Below are 17,830 nucleotides of genomic sequence, written 5' to 3' on the forward strand. Positions count from 1 at the left end.
GCTCTTTATTATCACACATACGTTTGTTGACTAATTATTTTATTCCATTTTAAAACGATGCCTGATTTTTTTAAATATGAGTCTGTTTCTGGATAACAATACGGGAGTAGCTTTGTATTCTTGTCATGATGACAATCCCATAAGAGGGCACTGTTGGCCGGGGTCGCGGTCGTAGTGAATGCCACGTTAATTACGACTTTTCACAGCGCACCGCGACGGCTAGTTAAAAAAATAAGCTATCTTCAACTCGGCAACCTATCGCGTAGTTTTATATGTTTTAACTCCTTACTCACAAACAAAGTTGGCAGAAATCCTGTCGTTCCCATTGAATCACTTTTGGAGTACGAACAATACCTAAGTCGGGAGTGTTATGAAAAGCTATACAAAATATATACAGCAAACAGCTCGTCTGCAAATAAAACCGGGGCGATACTGTGATAAACGAAGAGAGGCATTTACAGCCGTTCTATTTGAAAACGTTCAGTTCTTCACTTAACCGGCATCTTTTAAGTTCATACGCCATTTTATTTAAAAGTTTCTGTTTATGTTTCACTCGAGCAATTTGAGCCGTTCGTCTTAAGAAAGTTTACTTACCATTTCGCGCAAGAAGAATCCGGCGGCGCCCGCAGCGAGGAAGCAAAACAAAATAAATATCAAAGTTATTGAATAAAAACTAAGTTCAATGATACGCCGCAGAAAGTGCTTTTTTAAATAAAAACCAAAAGATGACTAGCTTTACATTCGAAAATTGCGTCAAAGGATGATCTTTCCTTCTTTCAGGATTTTTGAGAGATAAATTCATTGTAATAGACTGAAATTTGTATAGGTATACTTCTCACTCAAAAAATATTCACATACTACTACTGTTATTAGAGTATACTATTCAGATACAATCCAAAATACTTATTCTCGTACTCTCGTACATCAAATAATAGAGAATGCGGATTAGTCGAATCGCTTTAGATGAATCACAGTATTATGGACGTAGTATTTCCACCGTTTATATTCTAAGCCTTGATTGGGAAGGCTCACTAACTAGTTACATTCACAGTTTCTGTATTAACACGACCTATTGATTAGCTTCAATTAAATCATCGAATGATATTTAATACCTTCAACTATTATTGCAACTTGCATACACTATTTGAATACATCATTAAAATCGATATCGAAATCCCTAATATAATAATGTAATAGAAAAATGCTTCTTTCCTTTGTATTCTGTAGCGATTTAAGGACAGAGATTTCCTTAAATTGGTGGTGTAGTAAATCTATGTTCAGTTAACGATGTTAAAATACTTTCATTCGCGCATCACTCGAGGCGACAATAAAAGAGCTTAGCAAGTTAGGTGTTAATGCGATTTACTTTTATTAAAGTTGTTTCATTGTTTGCTTGCTGTTGCCCCGAGCGGCCGCGAGACGAGATATTAGTGTCAGGCACGAATGTAATAATACGAATTATTATACTTTCCATCGCAATTTTAAAGGATGGTATTCCGTATTTTGCACTATAATGCAATTTCCACAGAAGTGAAATTAATTCACTACAAATTTCATCGAATAGGTCTGTACAAATTAATTCTGGTACTGGCAGATAAAGAAGGAAATCGTACATTGTTTAAAACAAATAAAATTTTATCAAATTACAATTACAAGGCTTTTAATCTTATTTTCAACAATCACGGCTACAGGAATTGGGGACGTAAGAAACGTTAAAATGACTTACAGCGGTAACATTAGGCTTATAATGACCATTTGCAATCCCAAGGCACTATACGGGCCCGTTTTCCTCGATTGACTTTTGTTACAAACGCGGAATGATAAGCAGCCCTGAAACCCTCTTAGCGAATATTCCATTTTTATAATCCTCGTATTTTTCTTGCCTAATGACTGTGTCGAGATGCAGCAAATTTTATTAAAAAACATGTGCGTTTTATTAAAAATATCCATAAAATGACATTGAATGTGATTGTTGTTTCAATTACATTACAATTTTCCAGATGAGAGGTTGTCTACTCAGGCATTCAATATTGAATAAACTATAAAAGATCAATATTTCCACAGTGGTTCGACAGCTCCAACGTTTTGAATACAACACAATGGCCCTAGTTCGGATACTGCACAAGTTTGCTTAGGACGTGGACTCATTCACTTCCATCAATCCCTTGCTCCCATTATTTGTTTACGGTTCGTAGGGCGAAACGTCCCATCCACCTTTCTTAGCAACACACTTTACACCTTAACTCGTCACGCTAAGACTGACTAACTTTTAAAGCACCGTATCAGGAGTATCCAATGTTCAGATTTTGGATACTCGAGACCGTTCGTTTTGTAAATCCGAAGCAAGACTTTCAATTTTACAAAGGAGTGAGCGAAACATTAAATTTGTTTTAGAAAGTTTCTTCTCTCTCAATACTAAGGTTAGTCAAACTGTAAGTAATTACATTTGAGTTTCCCGAGGGCGGCGGCGACTCGTTTTATAATAGTTGTTAATGATGAAGAGCACATTTTTTAAAACCGAGCTTTATAACATCGTGCACGACGAGCCTGCCATGTGCGATAGTGCTTAATCAAAACTTCAATTAAATTTTCGTAATACCTTTCGTCGAGCGCCCTCGCCCGGGAGAGCCCACAAATTAATACCTACGTCCCGGAATATGTTTTAATTTCGATATATCATGATAGTAACTGATGAGTTTCGCTTACAATCAACATTATTAAAATATACACTTTATTCTGAATTGCTATTGTTGACAATATAATTCATTCGCGCCAACATTTTTATGATGTCGCTTTTAATTATTTGCACTTCTACTAACACAGTCAAATTAATATAACAAAGAATACAGTGGCAGTTGAGTAGATTTAAAACTCTCAGAATGAAGTCTAAATGAAGACTAGTCGTGAATAATAGAGGAGGTATAGTTCTCAATTAAAACACAATTCAAGCGAGGCGGCTTTAGTTTATTTTTTCATTCGTATAAATGATCTCGGTAGGAAAGTTTGTTAATACTAATAAACGGCTCGGCAAAGGCGCCAACTCTTCGCGCTTCGCGCCATTTGTCTCCGGAGGTAACGAGTACGGACTAATGGGGTCCCGGCCGAACCTAAGTAATTTAGAAAAACGATTCTCAAGATAGACGACTTCCCGTTTTATTTACTCGTGAAAATGTTGTGCGCGGAAGAGCCACGTTATGTTTTTGTTTAACAACAAGATTTACTAAAATAACGAAGGAATGTTGAAAACCAAGCTTTTCGTTTCAAAATTTTAAAGTACATTTCAGTTGGAAATAAAACTCTCTATGTTTCACCTTTAGAAAGTTGTGCTGCTATGCTAATAAGGTATGCTATTATGCAAAAACTTCATAATAAACTTCAGATGTTATTTGAATTTTATTATTTAAACACAGTACTTAATCAAAAAATATCATTTAAATTTAATAATAAGTATAATTAGTTTTATACGACCATCTGCAAAATGTCCGATGCAGACTGTGGGGTCTCCCCTTTAGTTTATGGGTATTCTGTATGACGAGTACATGTTGTTTTATGATTCTGACATAATCAATTAATTCCTCCCTACTCTTTGTTGTTTCATTTAATATTGTGTGAAATGATCCGCAGTTGCTACGTCACAGTTATCAAATGGAATAAAAGCTTGAATAAAAGAACGGTAAACAATACCTTTACATTTCTAAGCATGTATAAATAATAAGAGCAACCTTGATTGAACGTCAATCTATACCAAATAGAGCCATTAATATTTTACGTCGAGAGCAAAGTCTTTTAATATTAATTAAGACATCAGTGGCAGTGAAGGCAATTTACGAAAGAAATCTCCAACGTTATTGGTCGGAAGTCAAACAGTACGTACACACGAGGTTTACTTAGGACCCTCTCAAGATACAAACCAACAGACAGCTAGATTAACCACTTAACTATCGTGTTGCAAGCCACTGATTCTGTATTGTGTTACACGATAATACTGATATATTCTACAGTGGTATTGCTTACATATTACGTACAATGCTTTGTTAATAAATATTATAATGCGGTGATAGGAATTCAAATAATAATGTGTGGAAACAAAAGTTTATCTTTTTTTTTTATTTGTAATCAATAATATTGGCTTGTGTATTTATACATGTTGTTAGATTATTGTTATTAATATTTTTCTAATCATAACTTTATTGCGTACTGCTTTTCATTTTATAATTTCTAAAACGTTGCATAGTAATGCTCTTGAGAAATAGAATAGATATCTAAAAGCTCACTAAATGTAACTCAGCATTAATGTTCATATAACTACGGTTAATTTCCTACATTTGGAGGTCGGAATAGCGAGTTATTTCACTTACGACTTACGTACGAGTATGTGCTTGTCTCTATAGGATACTAATTCTAACGTTTCTTGTTTCAGTTTATCCCGAAGTCGATACATTCTATCGTCTGTCTAATTAGGTAAGTACTTTTCATCTAATTAATTAAATGATCTTGTTTCGCGTTCTTAATTTATTGTTTCGTGTTACATAAAAGACTTTTCTTTGACGTCGTTAAGGTATCCACTTGACGTTGTTATTGAAAATGAACCTTTACAATATACTTAAGCTGATGTTTTACGATCACTCACGATAAATTGCCATTGAAATAAAATAGATCTTACATTTTGACCCTACTAAGGAGAATTGTAGACTGTCACCGAAGAAATAGCTCCATAAAATTATTCTTGGAAAACAGTCTCAATCAATAAACCATCTGTCTCTATCAAAGTTTTTAAGTTACGAAAGTTATTGTAAAAGTAACAACGTTAACGATATTTCAAAAGTACTCGCATTTTACCGATGAATCTATAACGAGCCATATACAAATTACAGATGATTATTTAAAAGACCAAACAATAAATTATTTTATATTACGGACGACATTACCGGTCTTTAACATAGATTGCATCCCATCAAAATCTTCATCAATTGCCAACTACAATAGGTCGATAGTAAATCATCAATTAAGTTCTCAAATTAATTGTAGTGTGTGAGCTAAATCAATCGCGTATTGATTGTCGCAAAGCGAATGAGTCAGAGGTGGCCCCGATAGTGCCCGGGCATTGTTTATATATCGTGTCTGGCAGGCGGCGAGCTAGCGGCTTAAACTGTCTGCGGCACCTACACAGGAGTTTCGTATGACAATGAGATAAGCCGACAGAAGCGCGACAATATTATTGTAGGGGAGGGGATTAAACAGCTAGCTGGAATGTTTTACAACGCGTTTACGACTAAGTGTAATTCAGTACACGATTAATAAAACCTGTTTTGTTAATACTTTGTTTACTGTGATTAAATTACATGATGACTTTATAGTAATAAAGAAGCATAGAGAAGACTTAGCTGATGTATCTTTTGGGAATAATATTTGAATTTTTACAACATTTTAAGATCATGACGTACGGTTTGATATATATTTTTTTGTAACTATAAGAAATCAAGTATAAAAAAGAAATGTCAGACCACAAACTCAATAAATTGAAAATTCTACGACCTCATTTGTGGGAATACACACGAGCAACTTAATATTGAACACAATACTATTTACATAAAACAGATTTATGGGCTTTGTAAAGTTGATTGCGAACAATAGTAAATAACTTGGCAACTGGGGGTTAGAACTGAGGAACAAACGTTACAATATTTAGCCCTTGCGGACCGTCTGGCTAGAAGTCTGACAGAGCTGGGCGCGTTAGGTATCCAGTACATTTCGGTTCGGTTGAGAAGACATCAATTATTTCGTAGTCGATGCAAGGCAGTCGGCTGAAGCTTGTACTAGATACTATTGAATTGCACGAAGTCAACTTGCTTTGAATTTACAAGATATTGAGCTCGAATACCAATCATATGATCTCGATAACAAGTTACTGAAAATCAATTTCAGACTAATATGAAACGTTACTTTTTGATCAAAACTAATACTATATTTGAGATGTGTGCTATGTAGAACAATAAATACGTAAGAGCAACACAAACCTAAATGTCACCAATAAAAAAGACAATTTAAACTTTTATTGCATTTTAAATTAAACCGAAAACCATTTTCATAATTTTGAAAACGAAATACAAATTAAGTAGTAAAATCCTGCGAGAAAGCAACAACAAAGCTCTTATTTAATTACACTGAGAGCGAAATTACCCACAAATACACTACAATTTATTAATTTCTCTAATTAGTTACTTTACATCAAAGTAAAACATAAATGCGGCCAACTCCACCCCGAGTATGTAATTTCACCTCAATTAGTGCGGAATAGGTTCTAAACTAGAGTAAACTAAGTCTAGGTGGTGGTATCTAGGATATGAAGCACATAATTGCGACAACGCGATACTTAAGGGTACCAACAGCAGACATAAAGCACCAAGTACAAAGTTAACTATGGTCAAACTTATCCTCGAGGATGCACATGGCGACACTAAAACCCACTTTACCTCGATGTAACTTTGCCGCTAAAACAGCTTATCCAACCACCGAGCAAGCATTTATTATTATGCTTAATAATAGAGCAAATAGACTCTAAGTACGCGGGTACCTCGGCCTAGATGAATATCTTTTAAATTGCTTTTATGTCTCTTCCTGCGATAAGTAATTGAGATAGGTAAGTCTTTACCGTAACTAGTTTTAACTTGTACTATTGTTAAAGACAAGGGGCGCGTGTAAGTGTCGGCCGAACAAAAGTTCTACCTCAAATAATGCTCATGGCATTTGATCTTTGAACAAGGTTGCTATAGCGACGGTTCTCTGACTTATAACTGACAGGTTATGTGCTTTTCTGTTAAAAATAAACCTACTTGCTTACTCCTCAATAAAGGGACTTATTTATACCATAACTTTAATCTGTATTTGCTTTATTTAACATTGCAACACGTTTAATTAATGTTGAGAATAGAACTAAGTTATATTTAAACATTCATTTTACATTTTACTTCTATTCTTACGAGTAAACTAACAACAAAGCATAACTATTCTTTATTCAAGCTTATAATTTCGTAATGAAATATCAGAATAAGGTCAAGGTAATCAACAAATTATTAAAAACCGCCCATTTAAATAGGAAGGCTTAAATAGAAAAGGGTTCATATTTTGTAACTACAATTTTACGCCCACGGCAGTATTAGGTGCCAATATTAAGGGTGACCCTATTGCCATTTATCGGATACAGTTCCTGCCCCATACTATAAGTGAATCTTTCCAACTGAAAAATCAAATTACACCTTTTCCTGTCGCGCGCTGGGGCCACAACCTTTAGAAATTGAAATATAGAGATACCTCTGAGCGAAACATTTACATATACGTAATTACGTAAGGGACACTAATGTGTTAACTTGTTTTATATTTATAAAAACACGTGCAATAAAACCTGATAAAATAGAATTTTGTATTTCGCAACTACGCCTTATTTTCGCGGAAGAAAGAAATTGACTTCCACGCTAACTCTGCTTCGCAAGTAATAAATAAAATAACGCTTCCTGATGGAAACTTAATAAATGATGCTTTAAGTGCGAAATGTAAAGTCAATGTAAATGAAGCACGTTCTGTGTGATTAAACATTAATTCAGGATTCATTTATATTACTTTGTAAAACACACCTCATACCTACGTATTCACTTTCACGAGCTTTTCATAAAAGCAAACAAAAAAAATGTTGGATGTTTCATTTGACTTTTAAAGGAGGGATGTTTTCAAAAAAAAGAATGATTGGATTAAAAAAATACATATTTTGACTAACATTGTAATTGAAATTTTAACTCAATTCCACACTACAAATAAACCGCACGCGGTTTAATTGGCGTAAAAATAACGATGTAATTGAAATTTACGCGTTGTTGAGAGTAGTACTCGCGTCCCGCTACCGCCTGCCTACTCATGTTTCAAACCAATTGCTGATACTTGTTTTATCATAATGAGTATAATTATGTTATTAGGCTCCACATCCACAATGTATTTGATTTTAATTGCACAACTGATACGATCATACTCTATCTAGCTCAATGTTTAGATTCGTGAACAAAATAAACAGTATTTTATTATCTCACTTCTAAAACAAGTATTAAAGGTATTTAAAGACATAAAACTGTTCACATAACATGTTAAAACTCATCTCAAGTCGATGTATCTTGTAACTTTACAAAATATCCAGTGTATTTGCCGACCACTAAAGGACCATAACCTTACTCACAGCTTATCGATCCCTAAATGCATAGCTATAATCGCCTTGAGCTAATAGGTACAGATGTGTAGATAAAAGCTGCTACCCATTCTCGAGATATAATCCCTTAATCGCCACTTACAATATCCTCGGAAAGGCATGAAGTTGTCTATGTGTAGCAGGTTTGTAGAATCTATGCCATCAAAAACATCCTGTAAAAAACCTCAAGTCTCGCAGCGTAAAAAGTGGTGAGATCTATGTAATACCAAGTCGATTAATCTGTTTAGTCTCTACTGAAAGGACCTTCTGTCTTAAGTTATTACATAAGTTATTATCATGCTAATATTAAAAATATTTCACGTTTAAAACAAATAAATTGACCTGGCCATCGCATGATTTGATTATTAGTATGTACCACACTGCACAGCACGACGGGCCAGCAACCGAATTCCTCACTAGGGTCCTTCCGAATATAATGATCGAGATGAGTATCTTAAAGAAATTAATGCTCCTGAAATTTTAATGGCGAATTTGTGTTTTCATGCGATGACCAAGTCGATTTATTTGTTTTAAACGTGAAATATTTTTAATATTGGCATGATAATAACTTATGTAATAACTTAAGACAGAAGGTCCTTTCAGTAGAGACTAAACAGATTAATCGACTTGGTATTACATAGATCTCACCACTTTTTACGCTGCGAGACTTGAGGTTTTTTACAGGATGTTTTTGATGGCATCTCACTTCTTTTTGTAAAGCGAACATAAGTCCAATTTGTATGGAAAGACGGTTATTTTTTTCATAATTCAACATATTTTCCTATTGAAATGTTGTTCAGTTTCATAGGCTAAACACCCTTAAGTTATGCCTCATACAGTAGGTACCTATGTACACCTATTATTTTCTATTATACTACAGTAATAATTAATTCATTAACTGCAAATGTAACCTTGTAATCCTATATAAATGTATAAGATTACAAAGTTATTCTTGCAGTTAATGTATTTAGAAAACTGGACTGAAATTATAAAATATTGAAATTTTCCCATGATTAAGATACTAAATTCTATTTGTATTCTAAATTTGAAGCTTCTAAGTCTGCTAGAAATGCCTTAGACTTTTGATGATCGGTGAGTCAGTGAGTCAGTGAATCAGTGAGTGACAAAATTCAAAACTTTAACAAGTTGTCATTCTTAAAGTACTGGTTCAAATTGACTGAAATTTTCAATATACCGTGTTCATACAATGACTGATAAGTCGCTAAAAATTCAGGCTTCTTGTTTTATCCACAACGAAATTATAGGGGGTCGAAAATGGCCTGAATTGCTTCGAGAAAAGATGGTACGGCCGTGCCGCTTTTTTTTGCTCGACTTGCGGGGGCACTGCCGTGCCCCCAGATACGCCAGCTTTTAATAATAGAACTATGGTAGCTACACAAAGCTGTATGTGTGAACAAAGACAATACAAGTATTTTATGACTCAAAATGATATTTAATCTTTACAAAAGGGTTAGAAATAAAATCAATTACTTTCCTCTTTAATGTTTATAAGTATCTACTCGATAAAGATGATTAACCCTCAAAAATAACGAGTCAGCCATCTTTGTTGTAACAGACAATGTTTCTCAAGTTTCTGTAAAATTACTTTCGTTATACTGTAAACCTTAATGGATGCGGAAAATTACTGCTTTATTTTATATTAATCACTTGGAAAGAAAATAATCAAACAAGGAAATAAGTTTTAAATATTTGGTTAGTCGGCGACCTTTCCGAAAGAACCAAATTAAATTAGAAACATGTTTGAAAGTTTTGCTTACAATAAAGTTTCGAATTATAGCCAAAAAGTTTTTAAGCTCATACGTACATCAGCCTAGATATTCTTCTCAAAATTCCGAAAATCTAAAATATATTATAACAGTGCTGAAATTATGAACACCTTTCATAAATAACATAAACCAGTTTAATGTTATTATCAATACACACATATCGCATACTTCTGCCACCGTTATTGTTCGTTTTACCATCAACCGTCAAATTACGCCTTAAAAATGAAAGCATGGAGCTTGAAACGCAATATTTTATATCGCTATATGAAGCAGTACAGCTAACATAAAACTGTTACCGCGTGATATTGAATAGTAAAACTTCCCGAGAGCGTTCATATAAATGAGAATATTAGTAGGAATATTTTATGTGGCCATTGTTGGCTGGAACTTAAGCAAGATTTCCCTCGGCACCACAATTTATAATCAGCACCATGTTTCATTAATCTCCAGTCCTTTTTCCGATAAAACACGCGAGCTTGCAAAGCGATATGGAAAAGTTTCAAAATTATTCGCGTCATGTTAATAGATTTTATAGTAGCGAATATTCCACTTTTCATTACACTGTGCATGGATTCTGTGATTTTTATTATTTATAAATAGTTATAAAATAAAATGCAGGTAGAATATTTGGAAGCTGATGTAATTTGTATAACTGCTCCCTTCCAAGCAAGAATAAATAAATAGATAGGTATTTTTAAAAATGTTCACGGCATTTTTCATAAAATAATTTTCTTTAAGTCAAAGAACAAAAAAGTTTCTTTAAGCTCTCTAAAAATATTTTTCCGAGTCAAATTCTACTCCCGCGTTGTATTTTTTATGACTGGAGCATCGAATCAGAAATATTTTCAACACTATTAGGAACATTAGGTGTAGTTCTATAAGCTGACACGATCCTTTCAGTATCATACTTAGCAGTGTATAGAAGAAATGCTGTTCCAGTTGTTAAAATATTTATGAGGGGACCCTTTTCTCATGGCTTTTTATACCCGTATAATGTGAGGAATTTACTGCTCTGATCCTTTAATGTAATTGAATTTACAAAATCGATAGGATACCGAACATATTTTGTAAACGATGAAATGATAGCCTATTTAAAAAAATGTGTATTAGCGTAGGTGAGCGGTGTCAGGACGATCGGTTTCATGAATCTATGTCTACTCACGATTTATATACTATGTAATGCATTACATAAAAACAACAAACATTAAAATGTTGAATCGAATTCGAAACGGACCATCTTCCTATTAGGTTTTTAAGCCTCAGTTGTGTTTTGCCTAATGCACTATTATCACTATAGTCGTACACAAAAAAAGCATCTAAGTTTAATCACGTTCCCAAGTTAAGCAATCAATTTTATTCCAAGTTAAACTATTGTCTCCATCGTTAGTTTCATCAATTGTTCTCAATCTAAACAATCAAATCAGTCATGTTTACTAATATCCAGTTATATCTGACCGATGGCATAACTGCCGAACGAACAGAAATTAATTATGTGACTCTAACATTTCACGTTAATCGAAAATCCGTACTCAAAACATATTTCTGCGTTATTAAGCTTGTGCTTAATTTGCTCGCAATAATGATCTGATTGAATACAAATTGAATTGTTAACTTCATAATGCGTATTGGTTAACCATGAACGCTAATTGTAAAAAATAATACTCCGGCTAAAGCTGTAGGTGCTTTTAAATGTTTTCCCACACTTATTGTAAGGCCTTATTTGTTATTCTAAACATGTACGCGAAACAAAAACGGTTTAGAAGATACTTACAATAGACTCACAACATTAACACAGGTTTTTTCCAAAACAAATACAGATTGTAATATTGGAGCGTGCAAATGTTTGCTGTGATATCGGTTCCGGTAAGCGAAACGGAAAAGGTGAAAATCCAAGCGGAGTTACGGAGTTGCATAGCTACCTGCGCGTAGAGCGACCGCCGCCGCCCGTGGCCGAACTACCGCTAATTAGTTAGGTATTTTCACGCGAAAACTTCAATTAATTCCGTCAAAGCCACCACCGGCGGCCCGCTGGCCTTTTTGTTGGCGAGAAAAGTCAAAGGCGCGCGAAAATCGGAATGAAGTAATGAAATTTCTATTGGCGAGCCGTTTGGAAATCCCGCGATTTCTTTCTCGACCGCTTAGTTGATTCTTTCCGTCGTAGTAAATCTAAAAAAAAATGTCCACGATTACATTTTCAATTGAGTATTTCCAACAGTTTGGAAAGTAAATTGTTTCCCTTTCAGAAGCTTAGTTAATTTATAGGTATGAACATTTTTTTTAGTTACATATATGTTAGGTGAATATTTAAAGGTATCAATGTTGGTAAGTAAAAATGCAGTAAAGTAAGGCGAGAACTCATTGAAACATCGCAGAATCGCGGACGTTGTCGCGTCGGGATAATCTCATTGAAAGATTTGATTTTCCGCTAAATTAGATAAAAGTAATGAAATACTCTCCCGGGATCTCGCCAAACCCGAAAAGACATTGAAAGAACTTTACATTGATCTTATAAAACGTACACACGCTACTCCCATTCAATATACATATTTCAACGCATATGCGTTATTAAGTTTATTTTGAGAAATCATAACCCCTCTACAAAATATCCAAGTCGTAATCTAATATGCCGCCATGTCGTACATCTGAAAATTTAATTTAAAACGGATTTTCAAATGAAACTCATACATGTGTATTTATACCAAACAAATTCAATATTGGAATACAGATATATCTATTTTTTCTTGTTACAGAACTCAAGCTTTAGATTTGATCCTCCTAACAAATCAATTGCTCAATAACTATTTTGAACATTAAATTGGGTAATTTTAATATACACATAGAAATAAAAGCACATTATAAATTGCAAAAGACCTAAAGTCATAAAAGCAACCTAAATAACAATTTTCAAAGTAAACATGATCGACATCGTCCAATTCTTAAACGTATTAACCACAGCCTCTATTCGCGTCTAAAACCGCCTATTCACAATCGCAAGTCAAATCAGTTCGTCTTAGTAATCCGCTTGAGTACAAATTTGACATAACACTAGTTCCGACAAACTTTAACATTTCATTAGTACAGAGCAATAGCTTATAAGTGGAGTGTTTCACAGTTTAAGCGGGATATCGCCCTCTCGTCCCGACTCCCGGCGCCCACTCTCGCGGGGGTATATTCCGTGCCTCTTATTCAATTTGTGAGCGAATCAGTTCCGCCAACCCGATTATCTTTCACGTCGAGATTTATATGCTCACAAGAGGGCTTTTTCCGAGGTTTACTTCAAGAATGTTTCAAAATATTCACATATAATATTTTGTTATGAACTTCGACAAAAGTAATTTAACTATTTACCTTGCTTTCGTTTCTTACTGTTGTTGACTATTCGGTTCGTTTATCTGAAACAGGGCTTAAAGAATCGTTAATGTTTAAGAAAATACCTTTTCAGCCTCACAAAAAAGATGTCCTCGAATGAGCTGGAGGTTCTAAAGAAACGTAAATACAACAGCTATTAGCTATTAGTCTCGCTTTATTGGCTCATTGTGCTATAGCAGTGAGTTCGTGAGAAAGCAACTAGTACTTTTCTATAATGGGAAAGCACTTGGCACATGTACAGAGCAGAGAGCAAGAGGCCACTCGGCTCAGTAAACATTTGCCCAATAATTGCGAGTCCTCAGTTACGCTGCAGGAATAAATATTCGCTCTCCCTGCGGGGAACGCCGTACATTCCTTTAATTCAAAGCATTTCTTTATTGGACAAAAGTCATGGAGCTTATTGTTTTATTAACGAATAACTTGGGCGGTTCAGCGGTTGCTTTGTTGATACATTTATTGTAATAAAAAATAAGTTAGCTATCTTTGTCGTACGCAAGCATCCGGAATATTCAATTTAACATTATTAAGGTCCGGTGCAATTAAACTCCGTTGCAAGAAAATACAATTTTCTACAAACCTTATTCAGAAGAAAGATTTCATTCGTAATAAGGTAGTAAAGTAAACCATTACCAAGAAGTAGTATTCAATAACAAAAAATGTTTTATAAATTATTCCTTCGCAGAATCTATAAATATCAATAAGAGTTTCATTTTATTATATTATTACCATTTGACCGTAAACTCGGCAGGATCCCTCTCTATTATTAAATCTTGAAACATAAACTGGCTGATGGTTGCCCTACTCAATCGAACCTCCATAGCCGAAGATTGTGGCCATTATTGGCGCAATTCAAGAAATGGCAAATCGTCTGCGACAATTTCCATCGCCGGTCTTTCTTCTTGTTATCCTACACCGCTGTATTCTTGTGCGACTTTATATTTTATTGTCACTTGTATTTTAAACTTTCGCCAGCAATATAAATGATATTATCGAATAACTATTTTTCAACAGCTTTTAAACGTCACGCAACATTTGTATCACACTCAAAAAGTTTGTAACACTACTTCAGTTCTGAGATGAAAAGTTATAATCGAATCATGCCTTAGTTTACCTGACCTAAGAATAGCGTAGAAACCTCCAAACTGTCAAACCTCATTCCCACCCGCTGCCACCAGACCTGTGAAGCAAAAATAGATTTAGAAACAATGTTCTTGACTTCCATTTCTAAATTGCAGCATCAATAAATGAAACCTTCCGTATATTTATACTTTCCACTTCAGACCAGCCTGAAATATGTATTGTTACATATACATTGCCAACGTTGATAATAAGTTAGCATTATTTATTCATTAAGGGAATGCATCACAACAGCAATCATGTAAGTACCTGCAATTAGAGAACGTTAATTATTTGTGTAGTTAATCTAGTTTCGCTTTGAGTGACTGCAATAGTTCGCTATGCATAAATTATTACCATGTATGTAGATATGAATATAAGTTTACCTGTTAATAAATAGCAAGCATTCTACGTTTAGACTCACGGTCCGCGTAGAGTCGCTGCAGCCAGGAATGTCAAATTATTTCAGAAATTCGAGCATTTGTGCTCAAGGAACCGTATATTCAACGTGAAATGTTTTCCCTCAACTTACAACAACTCTACGAAATTATGTCACACACGGCTTAATCAAGTTACGCTAGTGCTAAACTTGACTTGCTTAATCTTCACCTGAAATCATAAAAGTGTCTTGGCATTCAATATTTGACAATAATACGTACAAGCGGTTTGCTCACACAATGTAATAACTCACACACTTATTATTGTCACAACACAGTGTGACACAAATAAACTGATACGTACGACTCTCCTTATTGTGTGTTAAAACAATTTTGTGGATCAGATAACCAAACAATATCGTAGCAAATATCTTTATGAATACAAATATTGGAAATGAGTGCTTTTTTATGTAAGTGAGACAATTTGTAACATAAACAACAAACCGAATCGACAGCACTTGAGTTGATAAAAGAGAAAATTGGATGTTTCGTTCGCTTATTCGGTAGGTATTCAAAATTAAATTAGCATTTAGTAGATATCAGATCAAATTGGTTCCTCGTGGGTTCAATCGCCTCGGCTTCATGTTTATTTATTAGACCCTTGAAAGGATGCGGCTAATAATATGCTGAGCTCAAAGAATTTGCATAACTGATTTGGTGCTTAATGAGAATATAGTGAAATGTTTAACCGGTGTGAAAAGACGCTGTTTTGTGTTAACTCACAAACTCATTGTTGATTGTTATTTACTATTTAGTAATAAAACCCGACTTGAGTTTTCTTGGCGAGCTCTGAGGAATGGCGGTAAACCATAGAAGTGTATAATTAAATTGTAAAAGTTTACGGAGGGGAAAAGGCGACGGATTAGCAACTTAACACTGTGCCGCTATAAGATTGCGATTTATAGTGATTGTTAAACTCAACGCGTTACTTTTCACGTTACGTGTTGAATCCTCAATAGATTACAATTTATCTTTTGTTTTTACTTAAATTCTATTTAATTAAGTTCTATTTATTCTCGTTCGAATGTTATTCACAAAATAAGTTTCTAACATACAGGAAACTGAAGTTATTTGTGTGATTGCCATTTACCAAAATGGCTGCAATTATACTAAAAATAAAGTCATTACAAAACATAATTTTAATAAACATTTCAAAACGAAAATAATTATATTTTCGCTTCATAAACATTCCGAATGTCCTAACATAATGTATTGTGTAGCACATGCTAAAGCCATTTGTATGTGAAATTATCAGCACAATAAAATAAGCGAATGTTACTGCTATTTTCGAATGTGACAACAAAAGGCAATAAAGTAATTTTGTATTGGTTTATATTTACATGTTTATAAATTTAACATATTTCATTCCATGAAAAAATCTGTTTGTAATTATTTTAAATGATATTTAGTTTAGAAATCAGTTTGTTACTGATAACCGAATCTAAAACTATTTTTTATCTAAAAATTATGCTATCAAGTTAAAAGCGAAGTGTCACTCCAAGTATTTTTGAAGAAACATGATACTGCTTAAATGTTGCCGCCTGAGCATGACACGATACTTCCACATCGATAGCATCTCGGCAATCTAAGATACTCTAGATCTGTAGCGCTGCCGAGGACGCTGCCATGTCATGTCTATTAGCTGTCATATCGTGAAAGAGCCGTGTAATATCTGTTGCGGTTCTAATACAACAACATTTATCTGAACGGTCCTCCCTGCCTTGCGAGTCTTGTGACAGTGACAAGTGCTTCCGTGAGTGTCGGCCGTTATGCTTAACAATGGTTACCCTACATCTGCTCTCTCACTATCGTATTACCAGTCTCTTTCTATATGATTTGTAAAGGCTTCCTCTCGCTCCAGTTTAGATATTGTGTCTTGGTGACATTTTCAATCAATGCTACGTATCTAACAACTTTAGATTGTCAATCAAGTTGATGTCCATCAACCCTTGCCCATATCAAGTTTGTATCTCCCACATAATGTCAGTAACTTACCAAACTCCATTAAAGTAATGATTTATCAAATTTTGGGCAACGGATGTTGGGTGGATACATCACATGTTTTAGTGGTTTCTATCTTACTTGTGTCAAAACATCGTAAGTATTTTGTCTTCCAGTAATTACAAAATAAACCTACCTAAATTATAACAAAACTTAAATACAAATGGAATTTTTACTTTTAGGATTAAACGAATTTAAAACTAAGTCGAAAGAAGCTATTCAAATATTTCAACTTTTCCGCGAATTTAACACCAAACAGACGAAATAGCCAGTAAGTCTTTTTGTGAAAAAAAAACACATTTTTGCGAGTACAACGTGTTTTATGGAAGGGTTGGCGTAGCAACTTTCATTAGACATTTAACCTTTTCCAGAACAATACAGTATGTTAATATAAAATGTGACAAATAATTTTCAAGTTGAAAGAGACAAAGTTTTCTCATTGCAGCAAACGAACAAGTTCATAATTATTTGTTAGCCTCAACGAACTACTGCACAATTTTAATTGAAACAAAACAACCAAAATATGAAGCGCGCTTGACCTGCCACTGTGAAGTTAATTTACTACTGTATTGTTAGCTTAACGAGACATTTTGTCTTCTCTATACCTACATCGTTTAATAAACAACAAATGTGACTGCTCCCCACCAATAAATCTTTAACAAACTTCACCCGGTAATACAAATAAAATTATGTCAAATATTGGAATAAAATTATATTGAAAAGTAGTTAGTGTCTTTCGGGATGGTTTGTAAATTATTATCGTTGGACTTGATAGGTACGATGGAAACTTAAAATTACTTTAAGAGTATTGTACTTCAAACGAGAAAGGGCAGTAGAATTTCACTTTTAGGCTGGAGCGATCTTCACCTTTATTTTACAACATAAAATTT

The 17,830-nt window shown here is 34.2% G+C and overlaps 1 protein-coding gene across 6 annotated transcripts in view; it reads left to right on the forward strand.

Annotated features, from left to right (window-relative positions):
• Nucleotides 1–17,830, forward strand: part of mub (poly(rC)-binding protein mub) — a 138,085-nt gene that overhangs the window by 82,143 nt on the left and 38,112 nt on the right. For all 6 annotated transcript variants that reach the window (XM_076115534.1, XM_076115539.1, XM_076115536.1 and 3 more), the window contains exon 3: nt 4,421–4,461. The gene's annotated coding sequence lies outside the window, so the exon portion shown is untranslated. The remainder of the gene's footprint in view (nt 1–4,420; nt 4,462–17,830) is intronic.

The sequence above is a fragment of the Anticarsia gemmatalis genome, chromosome 6, assembly GCF_050436995.1.
Source record: "Anticarsia gemmatalis isolate Benzon Research Colony breed Stoneville strain chromosome 6, ilAntGemm2 primary, whole genome shotgun sequence".
In the NCBI taxonomy this organism is placed as follows: domain Eukaryota; kingdom Metazoa; phylum Arthropoda; class Insecta; order Lepidoptera; family Erebidae; genus Anticarsia; species Anticarsia gemmatalis.